Source organism: Arvicola amphibius, chromosome 1 (assembly GCF_903992535.2).
Source record: "Arvicola amphibius chromosome 1, mArvAmp1.2, whole genome shotgun sequence".
Lineage (NCBI taxonomy): Eukaryota > Metazoa > Chordata > Mammalia > Rodentia > Cricetidae > Arvicola > Arvicola amphibius.
Window position 1 is genome coordinate 69,164,696 of NC_052047.1, and position 7,171 is coordinate 69,171,866.

General features: G+C 46.3%; 1 pseudogene; it reads right to left on the reverse strand.

Moving 5' to 3' along the window:
- Positions 1-3,311: 3,311 nt before the first annotated feature.
- Positions 3,312-6,117, reverse strand: LOC119810456 (annotated as a pseudogene).
- Between the last annotated feature and the right edge of the window lie 1,054 nt (positions 6,118-7,171).

Consider the following 7,171-nt stretch of genomic DNA (forward strand, 5'->3'; position numbering starts at 1 on the left):
GAAGTGGGCTCCAGCAGGCCTTGCTGAGGAGATTGAGAGCCTTTGGTGCGGAGCAAACAGGAAGAGACTGGCTGCCCGTAGGCCATGGTGGGTGGCAGAGGCTGCTGGCTGGGACAAGAGAAAATGCCTGGAGCAGGCAGCTTTGTGGGCAGCCCCCTGTGAGGGTCCTCTAGGGGGAAACCTGAGTTTGTCCTGAAATCCTAGTCCCAGATTAGATCTCCGGATGCCTCAAGGTCTCACCCACAGGGAAGTGGGTAGGGATAGGGGTGGGGCGTCGGGGCTGTGGGATGAAAAGGACAGTGTGGTTCAAACCCAAGCCACGGATGAATATGCACTGAGCACACAATGATTGATATCTCTGTGTGCACAGAAAGGGTGAGAGCCTTACTCGGGCTCACACAGCCCAAAACAGCAGATCCTGTGCCCAAGGTGCCTGGGCCTATGTAATCATAGCTAGACCCTTTCCGGAAGTACTAGCTTCCTCCCAGCACAGACCCTGAGCCTTAGGTGTCTTCGTGACGTGAGGAGAGCAGTTTTGCTCATCCCAGCACTGTGTAAACGAAGAGATGTATTTGCATAGTCTAGACTCTGGTGCAATTGTTCTCAACCTGTGGGTCACGACCCCCACAGGGCTGCATATCAGATATTTACATTAAGATTCATAATAGTAGCAAAATTGCAGTTATGAAGTAGTGAAAAGAATTTTATGATTGGGGATCACCACAGCACGAGGAGCTGTACAAAGGGGAGCAGCGTGATTGCACTGCCAGCACCACAGTTTGCACCTTACTGGGAAGCTGGAAGGGTGATTCAACCCAGTTATTACTGCACTGGGGAAGAAACTGAGGCCAGACGGGGCATGTAGGTCTTGGCTGGTAATCAGAAAAGAAACTTCTGAAATCCTCTTGGGTATGAAGCCTGTCGTCTCCAGCCTCCTGCCCTGGCTGGTGACGAACCATTCCTTGCCAGGAGGGTAGCTAGCAAGGCCAGACACTACCAACCCTGCTGTGTCCTCCCAGTTGCTCAAGGCGAATCACGGCCTGAGTTATCACCCGCACAGTTGACAGCCTCGAAGGGAAATTCCTCACTATTGGAGACCCCTCAGGCAATTCAGCTGATATCCCCCCCCCCTTCTACCCGGGATTAAGCCCCTCCGTGGTGGTTGCTTTGTTTTGTTTTGCACCCTAGGGACAGACTACCTTCCTAGACATGACTTTAGAGCCTCCTAGTGGCCAGCAAAGGGTAGAGCAAGAGAGCATCCACCCTGGGGATCCCACTCATTTTAGCTGTGCCTCTGGGCCAGCTGGAAGCAGCCACTCAAGCAGAACTCTCAAAAGCAGACCCACTCCAGGGGAGCTATGGGCCCAAACTGGTGGGGTGCACTGGATAGCACACACCCGCAGACTGGTGGGGTGCACTGGATAGCACACCCCCCCAAAGTTCTCTCACAGTTTATACCCAGAACACACCAGTTTCAGGTGCCCCACTTATCAAAGCCCCTATAATGGGGAAACATCTGAAATTTAATGAGAGAAAATGGGGTCTCACTGTTTAGGTCAGGTTGACCTCAAAATCCTCCTGACTCCGCCTCCCCATTAACTGGAGCTACATGTGTGTGCACCACACCCAACGCCGATTATAGGCTTTTAAAATTTGCTTAATCTAGTATTAGATTAAAATAAATTTTTAATCTAATAAACTTTATCTAATAGACTTTTATCAAAGTTTATTTTAAATGGGATGGTGGTGCAGACCTTTAATCCCAGCGCTCCAAAATATTGTACACATAATAAATAAATTTTAAAATGAAAGATAAGAAATTGGTCTTGCTGCTTGTGGCTTGTGGCCCAGAACTCTTGGTGATGGCTTCTTCCTTTTTTGCATACATTAACAGACATTTTATTAAGTTTGTTTTCTACAATAGCTATAACAGCAAATCGTTTAGCAGAAACCTGTTCAATTGAGAGACCAAATGGATCCAAGAAAGATGAAAAATGAAATACTTAAATTAATCAAAAAGTGTTGAGCGAGGTTTCTGTCCCGCCTGGTCCCACAGCCATTCGGTCCCAAAGAAACACACAGAAGTCTACATTAATTATAAACTGGTTGGCCTATTAGCTCAGGCTTCTTTTTTTTTATTTTATTATTATTATTTTTTTTTTTTTTTTGGTTTTTCGAGACAGGGTTTCCCTGTAGTTTCTAGAGCCTGTCCTGGAACTAGCTCTTGTAGACCAGGCTGGCCTCGAACTCAGAGATCTGCCTGCCTCTGCCTCCCGAGTGCTGGGATTAAAGGCGTGTGCCACCACCGCCCGGCCTCAGGCTTCTTATTAACTCTTATTTCTTACATCTTAGCCCATAATTCTTGTCTGTGTTAGCCATGTGGCTTGGTACCTTTTATCAGTGAGGTATTCTCTGTGTCTGAATGACTGCAAACTGAGTCCTTCCTCTTCCCAGAATTATCCTGTTCTCATCGCCCCGCCTCTGCTTCCTCCCTGGTTGTCCCGCCTATACTTCCTGCCTGGCTACTGGCCAATCAACATGACAACTTATGCTGGAGAGGTTGTGGGGGAAAGGGAACACTTCTGCATTGCTGGTGGGAATGCAAGCTGGTACAACCCCTTTGGATGTCAGTGTGGTAATTTCTGAGAAAATGAGGAAACAACCTTCCTCAAGACCCAGTAATACCACTTTTGGGTATATATACAAAGGATGCTCAATTGTGCCACAAGGACATGTGCTCAACTATGTTCATAGTAGCTTTGTTTGTCATAGCCAGAACCTGGAAACAACCTAAATGCCCCTCGATCGAAGAATGGAGAAGAAAAATGTGGTACATTTACACAATGGAGTACTACACAGCAAAAAAAAATGACAGCTTGAATTTTGCAGGAAAATGGATGGAGCTAGAAAACATCATTTTGAGTGAGGTAACCCAGACACAGAAAGACAATTATCACATGTACTCACTCATAGGTGGTTTTTAAACATAAAGCAAAGAAAACCAGCCTACAAACCACAATCCCAGAGAACTTAGACAACAATGAGGACACTAAGAGAGACTTACATAGATCTAATCTACATGGGAAGTAGAAAGTAGAAAAAGACAAGATCTCCTGAGTAAATTGGGAGCATAGGGACCTTGGGGGAGGGTTAAAGGGGGGAGGGGAGAGGCAAGGAGGGGAACAGAGAAAAATGTAGAGCTCAATAAATATCAATGAAAAATATAAAAAAATAGAGCCTTTATTTTAAGCAAAGAGTCTTCTGCTGATCTCAAATACCAAGAAATATGATAGGTGGGGTTGATTTTATTTTCAAAATGCTTCCGAAGTTATTCTATTATAAGGAACATGGCTGAACAGGTAGGCGACAGACTCTCCATTGTGGGTTCTTCTGATGGCTTCTGCAGGGATCATGGAGATGTCAATCACCTGGATTTTGGAGCAGTGTTCATCTTCTTCTCCTGAGGTATGGTATTGGTGACTACTACTGCTCCAAAGCATGCGTTGTTGATGTGAGAAATGGCTGGGCCAGAAAAGATTCCATGAGTCAGGATAGCATGAACCCTTGTAGCTCCAGCTGAGAAAAGTTTGTCAGCGGCATGACAGGTTGTACCCCAAGTGTCAGCATGTCATCGACAAGAATAGCCACCCGATCCGTCATGTCTCCGACCAGCACCATGCGGTCCACTTCGCTGACCTTCTTCCGCTCCTTGTGAATCAAGGCAAAATCCACGTCCAGTCGTTCTGCAAAGGAGGTCACTCTCTCGGCTCCACCAGCATCAGGTGAAACAATAGTACAGTTTCTCCACTCAGGTATATTCTCTCTTTTCCACTTTAAGACAGCTGGCTCTGCATATAAATTGTCTGCTGGGCTATCAAAAGAGCCCTGAATCTGAGGTGCATGTAGATCCATGGTGATAATATGATCCGCTCCTGCGACAGAGTATTTGCAACAAGCTCAGCTGAGATGGGAGCCTGGCTCTTATCCTTCTTATCCTGGCGGGATAAGGGAAACATGGGATGACTGCAGTAACCCAGCTGGCTGAAGCAATCTTGCAAGCATTAGTCATGATCAAAAGTTCCATTAGATTGTCATTTATCTCACCACACCCACTCTGAACCATGTGGACATCCTCCCCACGTACACTTTCTCCAATTTCCACACAGGTCTCCTGGTTGCTGAATTTCTTAATCACCACCTTGCCTAGCTCCAGGCCCAGGCGGTCAGCGATTTCCTGCCATAAGTCCTGGTGGGAGCTCCTGCTGAAGACTGATATTCCGCATCTTGAGCAACTACACAAACATGCTCTTCGCTCAGTGGTCACCACCGCTCCGGAGACTGGACCCAAAGTCAGCTGGTAGCCTGTACACCTACTGCACCGTGCACCGCGTTGCTGCTCCACCGTCTTACCGGTGCCTGCTTCTAATGTAGCACAATTAATAAAAGCCCAGAGGCAGACTTTGGGGTTCAACCTGAAGGTCAGAAAAGTAAAACAGCCAGCTACTGACTCTTACCTCTATCTGAGTCTGAAATGGTGATCCTGCCTCCAGGAATCTCAGGATGAGAATGAGCTGAGAGCTGTCTCCTCCTGTTTTCTTTTTCTTTTTTTATTATTTAAATTTTTATGGTTTATTTAACTTTATTTTATGTGCATTGGTGTGAAGGTGTCAGATCCCCTGGAACTGGATCTTCAGACAGTTGTGAGCTGCCATGTGGGTGCTGGGAATTGAACCCGGGTCCTTGGGAAGAGCAGTCAGTGCTCTTAACCACTGAGCCATCTCTCCAGCCCATCTCATCCTGTTTTATACTCCTCTCTGGTGCTGGGATTAAAGGTGTGTACCACTATAGCCTGGTTTCTATGGCAACTAGTATGGCTACTGGGATTAAAGGTGTGTGTCACCACTGGCTGATCTGTAAGACTGACCAGTGGGGCTATTTTACTCTCTGATCTTCAGGCAAGCTTTATTTATTAAAATACAAATGAAATATCATTACAGCTTCTTTTCACCCCGAGCAGCCACATTGATCTAATCAGGGTTCAGAATCAGAAGGCAGAATCCTGAGGTCACAGAATAAAGGCTTGTCCCCAGTGTTTGAACTCATGTGATGGTGGGAGCTGCATTTATGGTAGCTGCATCAGTACTTTCTGGAATACTGACACCCTTTAGCCTGATGTGAGAACTTTAAATACACAGGAAGACAAGAGAAGAGGAATTCATAATGGAAAATAGCACAAATATACTGGAATCCACAGAAAGCCTCAAGAGCCTAGGTGAGTGGGCACAACCCCAAGTTGGCCCTTGCAAACCTGGCTGTGTGGGTGTCTTAAAGAAGCAGGACTCGAGCCAGGCGGTGGTGGCACATGCCTTTAATCCCAGCACTCGAGAGGCAGAGGCAGGCAGATCTCTGTGAGTTCGAGACCAGCCTGGTCTATGACAGCTAGTTCCAGGACAGACTCCAAAGCAACACAGAGAAACCCTATCTTGAAAAAAAAAAAAAAAAAAAAGAAAAGAGGAGGAGGGGGAGGGGGAGGAGGAGGCGGAGGAGAAGGAGAAGGAGAAGGAGAAGGAGAAGAAGAAGAAGAAGAAGAAGAAGAAGAAGAAGAAGAAGAAGAAGAAGAAGAAGGACTCCAGCCAGGCAGTGGTGGTACACGCCTGTAATCCTACTACTCAGAAGACAGAGGCAGGTGAATCTCTGTGAGTACGAGGCCAGTCTGGTCTATAGAGCAAGCTACAGAGAAACCCTGTCTCGAAAAAACAAAATCAAAATAAAAAACAAACAAAAAACATGAAAATAAGTGGGGGGGGAGGAAGAAAGAGAAAAATAAAAAGAAGCAGGACTCCTTCCTGGAAAGTTACACACATTCTCAAGGCCTGGGAGTCGGGAGCCCAAGCAATCAGCGGGGAAAGCAGAGCAGCTGTGTAAAGGCTGCAGCTTCCCACAACAAACTGAGCTAGTTGGAGGGGCCAGGCCAGAGTCACACACTGTGCCGTGCTTCCACCTCTGCCCTCCAGTCCTGAGAGTGAGTCTTTCCCCCAAGAAAGGGGACATGAGGAATGTCAGTCCAACCAAATGGTATGTTAAAAATCCACCAGGAAAGCCACGTGAGGTGGTCATACCTGTAACCTTAGCACGAGGTGGGCAAAGTCAGGCTAATCTCAGTGAATTAGGAAACAGTTTGGGCTATGTAGCAAGTTCCAGGCATGCCTGGGCTATAGTGTAAGACCCTGTCCTCTGGAGGCAGAGAAGGGAGGCGACGGAGACGGCTGCTCAAGTGTGAGGCCTGGAGTTGGATCCCCAGATCCCCAAGAAAAACTGGGCACGGTAACAAGAGCCTGTAACCTCAGTACTGTGGAGGAAGTAGGATGCTAGTGTAGCCTACTTGGTTAGCTGCAGGTCACCTGTCACGTGGAATGTCAGGCCAGGCGACAAGCCTCTACCCACTGGACCATCTTGCTAGTCCTATTGGTTTTTCATATCTGTAGTTCCGAGCATTAAGTCCTGGGCTTCAGACACGCCAGGCAAGTGTTCTGCCACCGAGCTATGCTTACCCAGCCCTTCCATACTTTGATCTCTAATAACTTATGATAAGAAATACAATCGAAATGCTATGGAAATAGTGGTTAGACCAGTCGTTCTCAATCACGACCCCTTGGCCAAACCTCTATCTCCCCAAATATTTACATTTGGTTCATAACAGTAGCAAAATTACAGTTATGAAGTAGCAATGAAAATAATTTTATGGTTGGGGGTCACCACAACTTGAGGAACCATATTAAAGGGTCTCAGTGTTAGGAAGGTTGAGAACCACTGGGTTAGGCTACATTGTTAAGGAAGTAATGAATGAAAAAGACTTCCTGTGGGTTTTGAGTTTTGTTCTGCATTGTTTTTTGGAGACAAGGTTTCTTTCTTTCCTTTTTCTTATTTTTTTGAGACAGGGTTTTTTGTTGTTGTTGTTGTTTTGGGGTTTTTTTGTTGTTTTTTTGTATTCTTGGCTGTCTTTGAACTTGATATGTAGCCCAAGACAGCCTGGAACTCATAGAGATCCACCTCCCTCTGCCTCCTTAGTGCTGGGATAAAGGCATGTGCCTTCTGTGTGTTTTGTGGACATTTTTTTCTGATATATATTTGTGTGTTAGTGGCAAAGCCCACGGATATATAATCCATGAAT